We start from the raw sequence: 13,542 nt of genomic DNA on the forward strand, positions 1-13,542 counted from the left end.
TGTCTGTGTGTCTGTGTGTGAATTTTTGTGTATAATGTGAATGTAGAAGCCTGAAGAGGGCAGGGGATGACATTTGATGACTGGAAACTGAAATTAGGTATTTATTAACCACCATGTGATAGATAAACCCAAGTCCTCTGAAAAAAATGAGCAAGTGGCTGCTGACCTATCTCTCCAATATTATATATATATATATATATATATATGTGTGTGTGTGTGTGTGTGTGTGTGTGTGTGTATAAATATATATATGTGTGTGTGTTAGTTCACCATAGGTATATTTAATATAGTTATGATATAAATCATATTCAAAGTAATTTTACAAGTTGGAAGAGTCTATATATTAGCAGGTTTTTTTCTATAATACTGAATAGGACAAAAAATCTAAAAATGTAGATGACACTTAACAGTAGATTTAGGGGCTCTGTGCTCTGGTAGGCTAAAATTTAATTGGTAGCAGCTATGTACAACTGAGATTGGTTCAATATGAACTGAGTGTGTTGTAGGCTAAGGCTCCTTGGGTCAATATCAGTCTGCACTTTGTCTTCTAGGAATAAGGCAGTAGTGTATACAAGGAAAGTCGACAGAAAGTTTCATTTCAAAAAAAGGCATAGAAATGATACTTTTTATTATGTCAAGGGTCAAATAAATCAAATGTTCAAGTTCAAAACTAGGAGAAAAGAGTAGCCACAACATTTTGTTCTACATATTACACATGGAGGAAGATCCAGGGACTCGGTCACAAATATGCCTTTGATATGAATTAACTTTCCAGGATGAATTTTATATTTACCAAGATGCTTGACAGTGAAGTAAAGTGTAAGGGAAGAAAAGACATTGTATATAAGAATATTTTAGAAGGATTTTCAGAAACATATAGAAGAATATGCTAAAGTTGAAAATTGATAATATACTGATACACTGAGGCAAAATGTCTGGTGGCTCGTGTAGTCCTTCTTGGACATTGGATAATTTCTACAGCTTTGAACTCTCATGATCACTGCAGATTTGTTTTCCAGAAGTACTGTTCTTCGGAACTTGCATATTCCAACCTGTATTATTTGGGTTTTTATATAAAGAAGTTTTCATTCTAATTATACTATAGACATTGTTTTAATTTAGGCTTGTTTGCAATTACTTGAAATACCATCAGCAACTCTACTCTTTACTGACTGTTAATGATGTTTTGATGTTGATAGAATCCCACTAAAATAAAATGAGATAATATAAACTAGTACTTAGCACAATGCTTGGCACAGAAGAGAGGTTCAATAGTTGTTCATTTTCTCCTTATTATGTCTATAAATATTATTTTAAAGGATAGATGAAGAAGAAAGGGAAAAGTAATCAAGGCAATGGCAATTTGGTTTCCCTCTGAGTGATTTTTATGGTGTTATGTTAAATTAAAAAAGGTATCTTAAAGTAAAAAGAGTAATGGAACTGTAAATAAAGTAAAGTTTATATGTGTTTACATACACTAATAATATTAAAATGTATTGCAGATATATGTTAATATACTATATATTATATATAATATAATATATATTAGTATATATTGGTGTATATATGTATACAAATAAGTACAGTACATACAGTTTGAAAATCTAGATGACATGTAGTTCTTTAGAGAGCTACATCCTCAGAAAGTGATTTGCAATTGACCTATAGATTGCTTTTTGTGTGTAAATCTCTGGGTTTCATTAGTTGTGCTTGTGCAAATGTGGATAGGAGATTAATCACTAGAATATAGAATACTGGTCACTGTGAATAACCCTAAAGGAAATGGTATCTATCCTTCCATCTATCCTTGCATGTCAATAGTCCCTCTTGGAAGACTGAAGCCTCATGGAAACCTGCTTATTTCCTGTAGATTTTTCTCTAAAACTACTTTATTTATAATTCATAAATACTTCATGCTCCCTTCTAGCCCACCAACCAGAGGTAGCAGAGAAGGGAGGTAAATAGGAAAATACTGTTTAGTAGTAGTTCTTTGAGGCAATTTCACTCTTCATTGTCAGGATACTGGCATATCAGTTCAATAACAAAGACCAAACAGGAATCAGTAGCAATGGCATGATCCAGCAGAAACTGCAAGGCTCAGAATCAGCCTGTGTAAGCAGAGGCAGCCAAAATCAGGGAGTATCATGAGAAGCTCTTTGGTGTGTTTCTTTCTTCCAAGTGTAGATCAGCAAAGATCAGCAAAGACCAGCAAAGACCAGCAAGGATGACCAGCAAAAACCAGAGAAGACCAGAGAAGTGTTGCAAGTTGTCATAATGTCAAATTGTCATCTCACTATTTATAGGGTTCCTTTTATACTCCTTACACACATCATGTGCCCACAAGGGTCAGTTCCAGGGAAACCTCACATACCCTTTAATGTGTCTGCTTCAACGTAATATCTGCTCAACTGTCTGTTTTAGAAAAACTTCCTCTCACAGTACAGCTTCCAGAAAAACATCATGTGACACATTGATTTTCCAATGAAACCAGAAATTTCCACTTCATTCTGTAATAAAATGTGGATGGGCCCAATTTTAAGTAGATCTTTTGAAAACAACCATAATTGCAATCACTTTATGAGTAAAATGCCTATGTTTTGCCCAAGAGATGCTTATTTGCTACGTCTCGCTTCCTCTTTAGTGCTTATGTTGTATCTGCCCTTTTTCTATCATACTACCGGAACCTTGGTGTGGTCAGTTTACATGACCCATTTAAAGCCATCTCAATGAACTTAAAAAGTTTGTCTGTCTCTATCCACGATGATTCAACATTAGATATTACTATATTTCAATTCCTAGAAGCAGCTTTTGTCATTTTAAGTCAACATTTATAGATGCCTTTAAAGGAGGTATAAGACCTAGCACTTTTCTTCTTCTTCCGTCTCCATCTCCCTTTCTGTCTCTGTCTCCTTCTATCTCCTTCTCCTTCCAATTCCTCTTCCTTCTCCTCCTCCTCTTCTTCCTCCTTTTTCTTCTTTTCTTCCTCCTCCCTTTTTCTTTCTCCCCTTCCTCCTTCTCCCCCTCCTCTCCCTCTCTCTCCCTCACTCTCTCTCTCTCTCTCTCTCTCTCTCTCTCTCTCTCTCTCTCTCTCTCTCTCTCTCTCCATGGTTTTCTCTCACTATAAGCAGAGCAATTTCTCTCTCTCTCCCTGGTTCTCACTCACTATTAGTTGAGCCATTTCTTCTGCCGTATTCTTCCAAACTCACGAATTGCCTTGTTACATTCTCAGGACAAGTCAAAAGATGATACCTAAAATTTCAAAAACTGTGATCAAAAGTAAACCCTTATGGCTAGGCAGATAAGAATTTCTGAGTGGATTTGAAGAAACAAGTTCAAAACCCCAGAGCTCAGACAAATCTGAGTGTTATTATATGTGCCTTTAACATGTTGTTTGGGCAGAAGAACACTGAAACACTGAGGCTACTGGCAGCCTGCCTATCTCCATGTTTAGAGAGGGTCACTGTCTCAAAGGAATAAGGCAGAATGGGAATGAGAAGACCTGACCTCCCTTCTCTGGTCTTTGCACCTACATACATACCGGCTCCTGATCACACAGCTACACATAAGTACATGCACATACCACATTCACACAATACACACAGATGCATACAAAATAATCTCTTTCTCTTTATAAAGTTTCTTATCTCATGTATTCATATATTGAGAGAGAGAGACAGAGAGAGAGAGACAGAGAGAGAGAGAGAGAAAGATCAGAGATTAGATGTTTGACTACAGAAGAAAGGATGGGGATAAGAAGCAAAGTACAGCTCCTTTGTCATGAAGGATGCAGACGACAATTGTGGCCTCATAAACAATGTTTTATATTTAAATATTGGAAAAGAAAGAAACTATATTTATACTCTCTTCAACTGGCTCCCCTTTTCCATGATTTTTAAATTTTCATGTTGCTTTAACCCAAATAATGAAGACAAGGAGTTGATAAAAATAATCCTAGAAATTCCATAGGAAAAAAAGTACTAAAAATGAAGTCAGAATGCTTGTGCTTCAAATAGACATGCTCTAATTTTACACATTTAACTCATTACTATTTTTGTCATTTGATATAAAGAGTTTTGCTTCTTAAAAAAAAATAGTCCACTGAACAGTGGAATCAGGAAGCTTTCAAGTGGTTAGATCCATTTCTGTTCGTGACCCTATTTAGCTCATTGGAAAAATTCTTGGAGTGAACAGTGGCTTGGGAAAAAAAGGGGTTAGTGCAGTGTGCAGACATCGATAAAGTACTTCATATTTCAAGTCATAGCAAAGTGTAGCCTGTGAGGTCAAACAAAAGTGCTTCAAAGAGCAGTGGTGCCCATAGAAAGTGAATGGCTGCCTCATGAAGTAAGTTGATTAGACACTAGGAGGGCTTGTCCTATGCTAACCTTCTGAAACACCTCGGTGCTTCAAGGGGGAAAAAGGAAACTACGTTCTATATAGCATCTTAAAATAAAGACCATGTATTTTCTAAACACATAGATTTTAAAAATAATTACATGGCAAGTTATGTCTTATTAATTACCCACTCTAAAACTAAGAGCAAATAAATAAAAAACCTACTGGAACATGAATTTCCATTCACAAACCAGCATCCTTTGTAACACTTTAAAATTTTAATTTTATTTGTATGTGTTGTGTTTGTTCTTGAATGAATGTCTGTGCCCTTATATTCCTGGTGCTCAATGAGGTTGGAAGAGGATATCAGATTCCCTGCAACTGGAGTTACAAAGGGTGTGAGCAGCCATGGATGTACTGGGAATTGAACTACAGGTCATTGGAGAAACAGAAGATCTCTTAACTGTTGAGCCAACTCTCCATTTCCCAACCTAACATATTTTTTACTGTCATTTACTTAATGTATTCGGTTAACTCAGCAATTGTGGTTTATATGTTTTCAACAAAATATTTATTATGGAATCCTAAAATATTATATTCTCATGTTTATTATTCACTTAACATTATTTTGTCTATTTTTTAAAATGTGATAATTAAAACTTTCTTTAAATTTAGATCAAACCACAATAGACTCTTTGTCCCATTTAGCTTTAGGACTCAGGTGCCCTGTGTTCTACAGGCATAGGTAGACTTTAAGGACAAGTTAAACAGTTTTTATTCTAGAGATATGAAACAAGTAACAAGATATAGACACATGAGAAAGAGGTGCTTTAGTTCATCAATGATGACTATTACAGATGTCTGGTGTTATGATTATTTCAATGAGAATGCCTTAATCACGTTTCTTTCTTTTTGTCTTACTCTGTTTTTACCTATCAATAGTAATTACTTTTGAAAGAAACTAATCCTCTGAGATTTGTTGTTATTAAGGTTTGAAGAATATCCTTATGTCATCTTTTTGTCACATTGCCTCTAGAATTTTCCCAGGTACCTTGTAAGTAATTGTACTTGTTACATTTTTAATGACGTTGATAGATCACAATTTAGGAATGAGTAATATGAAACAGTTCAGCATGAATATAACAGAATCAGTATAAAAATAAAAACTTCATAGGGCCATCAAATGGAATCTATTAAATGAGCAATGATCAGTGAGATTAATCATATACAGATGTGAAAATGTCTGCTGTATATATTTTGGTAAAGTCAGAATAACCCTTACAAGAAATTTTTATCACTTTTTTTTCAAATTGATATCAAGCAGTTTATTAAATCTATTATTTATTAATTTCTATACCATTTGAAGTGATAAAAAAAAGTACAAAGTATTTGCTTTGGAGGACTCCAGACCTACTTTGATGTCGACATATAGTAAAAACTCTACACTGAAGTATAGAAATAGCAAGGCATGTGTAAACTTCAGTTGCCTATGTGGTAAAGAAACAATGAAGTACACAGAAGTCAAGAGCCAGGTATTTTCAAGTGGAAACAAATGTATGCATTGGCTTTAAGAGAAAAATACAAAAATTTGTTGGTGAAGCAAGCTGCTATCGAATAGGATACGGCTGTCACATGAACACACAGCAGCAATGGATTTCTGTGCAAGACTCAGTCATTCAACATTCAGGCAGAAATGGAAGAGATGCTCATAAGAGCCTATGCTTCTTTCCTCTGGAGCTATTGACTGATAATAGTTCTGAGTGGAGTTGTTGCAGCCCTAGTAACTAGGTCCCAGAACTATGGGTAGAGACAGAAGAGGAATGAAGAGAGACACAGAAACTTATGTACAATGAAGCAGAGACATGGCGGGTCATTGGGCTTCCTGGTCATCAGCGGAGGAGCTTAGTGTGTGAGTGTTATGTAAATAGAACGCCTGGTATCAAAACACCAGGTAGATAACTCCTGAAAAAAGAAAACCTGAGTTGTTCTCTGGCTTCCATGTGAATAAACACACAAACACACGCACACACACACACACACACACACACACACACACCTGCATTCAAGATGAGTACATTTTAGGAACTTAACCAAAATGGTTCCTAGGTTAAGAGTACTGACTTCCTTAATTTTGTCTTGCAATGATAAGGAAGCACAACAAAAACAACTCATAATAGAAAGAACTTAATAGGAGTTATGGTTCCAGAGGGATACTGCATGATGGTGGATGAGACATACCAGCAGAAAGCTACATCAGAAGCTGAGAGATTACATTTTTAATTGCAAGCAGGAAGCAGAAAAATTAAATTAGAAATAAGATGAGCTACTCTGTATGCTTGCAGACAGGTCCCTAGAATAACTTTTGGAGAGGCTCCACCCAGCAGCTAAAAGACAGACGAAGATACCCACATTAGACAGAGATCAGGGAGTCTTATGGAAGAGTTGGGGGAAGGTTTGAAGATCCAGAAGCGGGTGGGAACCCCACAGGAAGACCAACAGAATCAATTAACCTGGATCTCTGGAAGCTCTCAGAGACTAGGACACCAACCAAAGAACATTAATGGTTGGGAATAAGGCCCCCAGAACATCAGGCATGGCTCAGTCTCCATGGCTGGCTTCTCTAGCCTCAGTAGGAGAGGATGAGCCTAATTTGGTAGAGACCTGATGGGACAGGGTGGGGGTAGGGGATACCCAGAGGGGACACCACCATCTCAGAGAAGAATGGAAGAGAGTGAGAAGTGGTCATTGTGAGGGGGGATTGGGAGGGGAGAGGTGTTTGGGATAAAAAGGAAGGAAGAGAGGGAAGGAGAGAGGGGGAGAGAGGGAGGGAATGAGGGAGGGAGAAAATAAGGGAAGGAAGGACAGAGAGAAAGAGGGAGGGAGGGAGGGAGGGAGGGAGGGAGGGAGAAATTATAATCTCTCAATGCCTACTCCCAGTGACAGATTTCTTACAACAAAGGTGTATTTTACATAACTTCCCTAGACACCACCACCCACTGAGGACTAAAATTCAAACAGGAGAGTCTATGAGAGACACTTCTCATTCACATGACCACATGCACACGTAATACACCTGCAGAGGGCCTGAGCAGGCCCTGTTCTAACATCCATGTCCAGCTGTTCAGAATGATCTGCAAGTCCAGCTCCAGGGGTCTGACATTTCAAGACTTCATGGACACTGCCACTTATGTGGATTCCCACACAGAGCACATCCACTCACACAAAGATAATTCAAAATAATTCTAAACAAAGACTAACGATATGCTAAGTTGTATTTGGGGAAGAATCCAGCTTCCATTCTCAGAAGAAAAGTTGAATGAAAATAAATTGAGTATCTATACTATTGCATTAGGTTTCTGTGTCTATATCTGTTTCTTTTTTTTTTTCCTCAGGCTCTTTGTCTTTTGTTTGTTTGTTTTAACGTTTTCTGATGTGTTCATTTTAGTTCCATCTGACTTTTTTATTTTAATTTATCTTATTCCCCAAGAAGCCTCTTAATTTCCTAATGAGAGTCAGAAATGGGTGAATCCAGATGGAAGGGAAAGTGGAGAGGAACTGGGTGGAGTAGAGGAAAGGCAACCATAATTGTGCTATAATATATGAAAAAATATTTTAATAACAAAATTTATTAAAAATTAGTTGAATGCTAACATTCATCTTTTATTTAAAAATATAAATATATAAACAAATGGAGTCTTTGATTTCAACTTCTTAAGAATTCATTCTACCTCCTCAAAGAAATGGATGATATATAGATTACTATTAATTGATTAGTTTAATGATATAAAATCAAATTTAACTGTAAAATGTTATTGGAACTATGACTGAAAGAATTTATGTTTTATTGCTTAAAATGAAAGCTTTAAATCAGAAAAATTAAACTCTATCTTATGGTTATAAAAAGTAAATAGTAAATATTAAAGAATCAAAATGATACTTTCTGTGAAATACTAAAAATTTAAAATAAAAATTACCTTTTCATGAAATAAATTCATGACTTTCTAGGGGCACTAAAACATTTTGAGAGAATCAGTTGTTTCTCCTTTTCCCCTATGTGAATTCTGGGATCATCAGACTTTATGGAAGTTATCTTCATCTGTATCCCTGTCTTTCCAGCCTCTGATCTTCTGTGTTTTATTATAAAAGTAATTAATAGAAAAGAAAAAATAATCTGGAAATCATTTCATAATCTTATTTTCACTTACCACTATATACTATTTTCGTCTAGCCCCAATAGATCTTTTTTGATTTTTCTGTTTTTGGTTTTTTTTTTTATTTTTTAATTTATTTTTTATTTTTTATTTTTGACAGGGTTTCTCTATGTAACTTTAGCTGTCCTGGACCTTACTGCAGGGATTAAAGGCATGGATCACTAAGTAGGGCTTAGACATTTTATTAAAATACCATTTTCAGTAACTTCTTAATACTCTGATTTACTTATTGAAGAATGATTTAAAGCATCATGAAAATGAGTTCAAAACATTCCTTTCAGCACAGGGAGGCCTGAGGTATTGATTTGTGGACATCTCAGTCCTGCCACAGCACAGCAGCTGTCTGATGACTTTAATATAACAAACAGCTATGTTAGAATAGATTTCTCTTTCCCAGAATGGTTCCCAGGAAAGTTTAAGTGACTGGCAACCATCACAAAGCCTGTATTCCACACCTCCCCTTCTTTTTAAAGTCAATGGAGATATGACCAACTATAACACCCTTCACATTTTATTCTTAAAACTGGACCACTTTGCAATCTTTACGAGTATTTATTTAATACAATGACAATGTGGGGTTTCCTAGGTGGGGACTGTCACTTTTTATACAAAGAAACTGTTCTTTAAAGAAGTGTATGAGATTTTACATTTTACAGTGAAGTTTTGGGAGCCAGCCACACTTGAGCTGAAGTGCATATTTGTTTTCACAGTTAGCTGTCTTTAGACTTGGCATGTGACATGGCCCTTGAATCTATTGAATTCTATCAATAATAGAGCTAGCTCATAAAGGATCAGATAAGAAATCTCTAAGGACCCCAAGTTTCTAATTTGTTTTGCCTTTATTTTATTTTACTTTATTTTTGTTTTGGTTTTTTTTGTTTTTATTATTTATTTGTTTACTTATTTATACTCCAGATTTTATCCCCTAACCTTGTCTACCCTCCGATTTTTCCACATCCCATACCTCCTCCCCACCACCCTATCTCCATTAAGATGTCCCCACCCTCACCCCCCTCCCCACCTGACCTCTAAACTCCCTGGGGCCTTCAGTCTCTTGAAGGTTAGGTGCATCATCTCTGATTGAACACAGACCCAGCACTCCTCTGCTATATGTGATGGAAGCCTCACATCAGCTGGTGTATGCTGCCTTTTTGGTGGTCCAGTGTTTGAGAGAGCTCAGGGTTCCAGATTAATTGAGACTGCTGGTCTTCTACAGGATCACCCTCCTCCTTCATTTCTTTCAATCTTTCCCCAATTCAACCACAGGGGTCAGCAGCTTCTATTATTGGTTGGTTGCAAATATCTGCATCTGACTCTTTGAGCTGCTTGCTGTGTCTTCTGAAGGGCACTCCATAGCCTCAGTAATAGTGTCAGGCCTTGGAACCTCTCCTTGAGCTGGATTCCACTTTGGGCCTGTTACGGGACCTTCTTTTCCTCAGGCTCCTCTCCATATCCCATCCCTGTAGTTCTTTCAAACAGGAACTACTATGGGTCAGATTTTGACTGCTGGAGGTAGGCTCTATAAGGTCCCTCTCCCTACTGTCAGGCATTTCATCTAAGGTCTTTCTTTGAGTCCTGAAAGTCTTTCAACTTCCAGGTATCTGATGCATTCTGGAGGGTCCCCCCTCCCCACCTCCTACCTCTGTAGGTTGCCTGTTTCCATTCTTTCTGCTGGCCCTCAGGGCTTCAGTCCTTTTCTCAAAGGCAATACCAGATCTGATCTGGTTCCCCTCTGCCCCTCACTCTAGTCCACTTTCCCTCACAGGTTCCCCATCCCCTCAACTTGTGATTGCTTTCTTCTCCCTCCCAATTGTATATGAAATCAACTCAAATAAATCAGAAGTCTTCCTTTATTCAAATGATAAACAGGCTGAGAAAGAAATTATGGAAACAACTTCCTTCACAATTGCCACAAATAATTTAAAATACCTTGAAGTAACTCTAACCAAACAAGTGAAAGACCTGTATGACAATAATCAAGTCTCTCAAGAAAGAAATCAAAGATCTCAAAGAATGAAGAGATCTCCCATGCTCAGGTATTGGCAGAATTAATATAGTATAAATGGCCATCCTACCAAAGGCAATCTACAGATTCAACTCAATTCCCATCAAAATCCCATCCCAACACAATTCTTCAAAGACATGGAAACAGCAATTCTCAAATTCATCTGGAAAGGCAAAAAACAAAAACAAAAAACAAACAAACAAACAAACAAACAAAACAAACAAACAAACAAACAAAAAAACGGAATAGTGAAAAGAATTCTTAACAATAAAAGAACGGCTTCAGGGAATCACCATCCCTGACCTCAAGCTATACTGCAGTGCAATAGTGATAAAAAACTGCACTCAACTGAACCAACTGAACTGACTCTCTTAAATAACCAAATAGAGTTGGTTGTATTGTATCTCTGACTCATTCTGTCAAATCTCTCTTCAAGTAGTCATTTTGTCTGCCCCTCAACTAGACAGCACTGTTTTTAATTACAGGTGTACACTAATGATTCCAGCCAGAGAGATTAAAGGTTGTGTACTAAGAGCATATCTGCATTCCAGCCAGATCACACAGACCTAAAAGATCTTTGGATGTGAGTAGATAAGTCATGTTGCTGAAGTTAAATTCCTCTACATGTGAAACTGATGTTTGTAACTTCTTTGGCCTTCATCAACTGAAAACAAAGGCAGTCAAATAATTGAGATTTCTAACAGTCACAACAATTTCCATCAAAAAGAAAAAAATCCAAAAGAAATCTATTCTAGACTTTCACTCCTTTCAGTTTATCCTATTCTGTACAACATCTACACAGACATTTTTGAGAAATTAATAATACAAAATTCTTTCCATTCTCAAAAGGAGACGTTACTTTTAAAGTCTGAGAAACAGAACAATTTGAACAACCCAGCCCAATTACTCATATTTTATGAACTACAGACCCTAAACACCTTACTTTGCAACAGTCTTTATCAAAAAATGACTAAAGAAAAAAAAAAACACTTTAGAAAGTTCTAAGGACACATTTCAAATGTCACAATGAGGAAAAAATTCATGTAGTTACCCTGCATGTTAAAAGACTAAATCTTGAAGTTTATAATCTAATGAGACTAGCAACCTTAAACTTAACTTTTTTACTCAATCAACTTTCACAGAATGAAGGCATGCCATTTTACCTGACTTTTCCCCATTTATTGAAAATAGATTCTTTCTCATACTATATATCCTCATGACAGGTTACCTGCCCTCTACTCCACCCAGTTTCTACCTACCTCCTCTCCCATCTAGAACTATTTCCTTTCTGTCTCTCACTAAAAAAAGAAGAGGCATCTAAAAGATACCGTCAACCAAACAAAATAAAAATATAAAACAAAATTCATCACATCAAATATTACACGTTTGATTGACTGAGTAGAAATTTTATGAATCTGAAAAGCAGACATGTTGTTGTAAGATATAAGGCAAATTATTTTTGTGCTATCTTTAGCCTCTTAATTTCAAACAATTGTCTATTTCTGTTTTTGGTCTACCATTTATGTAACTATTAGGTAAATTCTTTGGGAATATTCTTACAAAAACATTACCTTACATTAACCTAACCAGATAAGCTCTAATGCTTACAACTGAGATTTCCCCAATTTGTTATAACTCCTCTACTAGATGTCTCCACTAACATATTTTTTAAAGTGCCTTGATTTATAACTCTCTTTGTTCTGTTGCTATAAAAAACCATGCAGAAACTGTATTATATTAAAGAATGATATTTCTGGCAACTAAACATGTTCTCAGGACAAGGTCACTCATATTTGGCTTGAAAAGAAATTATTATTCAGAGGAAGCTAAAATTTTACATAGAAATGACTATCTTGAGAAGATCATTGACAAAATCTGAAATACTATTCTTAAGTTACAAACACACACACACACACACACACACACACACACACACACACACTCACACACCAAGAGGGGGAGAGAGAGAGAGAGAGAGAGAGAGAGAGAGAGAGAGAGAGAGAGAGAGAGAGAGAGAGAGAGAGAGACTCTCCTTCCCTCCATTTATCAATCTGGTCCCTCTGGTATTCATTTCTGCTTCATCATAGCAGCACATTTGATTTCCTCATTCACATTAATAAATTTCACTCTGTTAAGTTTCTCTGGAACAATATCTGATCTTTAACGAGGACAATGTAAATATTTGTATAATCTTGGTTTTCCTTTAGTACTTCATTTACATGTTACTCACTTGACTCAAGCATTTTGTTTTCTTCCTATATTGATTATTAATTGCATAAAATGTAGAATGAGTTCACCCCTTGGTGTCTCTTCTGTGAATCAAGGGGATAAGCTCATAAAATACGGAGATGGTCAAGAAGAAACCTGGAGTAAATGACTGAATTGATATGTAAATAAAAGAGTGGACTTTTAGTCTGCAAGAGATGAGCTAGTAGAGAGTAATAGCAGTTCTTTTTTTTATAACTTCCACCACTCCCTAGGAAGAACTGAGCTGTCTGGATATCTCTGGAGAGCAAAAATACAACTCTCTTAGATATTTTTGTAGCATGATTTCTGATTTTGGTCAGAAGAAAATTCATGGAGAGCAGACATAGCTCTTTTTAGAAGTTTTTATAGCTCTTTTAGAATTTTTTTCTAGCAGGATTTCTGCTTGGTCAGAAATCCCAAGAATTCCTTACAGAGCTAACACAGGCCTTTAAGAATTTTTTTCTAGCAGCTTCTAGTAGAAGTGTAGGAAAGCACAAAGTTTAATGTACCAATAATTATATAACATCACATGAATAACATAACTTTCTTAATTCTTTCAAATTCTAATATTTATTTATGTTTGGTTCTACCCTAGGTCTTTGAGCCATCTAGTCTCTGGTTCCTAGCCATCCAAGCAGTGCTGGGCATGGACTACCTCATGGTTTGGCCCTCCGTTCATTCATTCACTGGGTACTTCCATAAGCTTTGAGCCGCCATTGCCCTAACACATCTTATGGACAGGACAGG

General features: G+C 36.4%; 1 non-coding gene across 1 annotated transcript; it reads left to right on the forward strand.

The window, feature by feature from the left end:
- Positions 1–13,152: 13,152 nt before the first annotated feature.
- LOC117707952 (U7 small nuclear RNA) lies at positions 13,153–13,215 on the forward strand. The gene has a single exon (XR_004606691.1). It is a non-coding gene; the product is annotated as a U7 small nuclear RNA (small nuclear RNA).
- Positions 13,216–13,542: the final 327 nt, after the last annotated feature.

Source organism: Arvicanthis niloticus, chromosome 4, assembly GCF_011762505.2.
Source record: "Arvicanthis niloticus isolate mArvNil1 chromosome 4, mArvNil1.pat.X, whole genome shotgun sequence".
Classification (NCBI taxonomy): Eukaryota; Metazoa; Chordata; class Mammalia; order Rodentia; family Muridae; genus Arvicanthis; species Arvicanthis niloticus.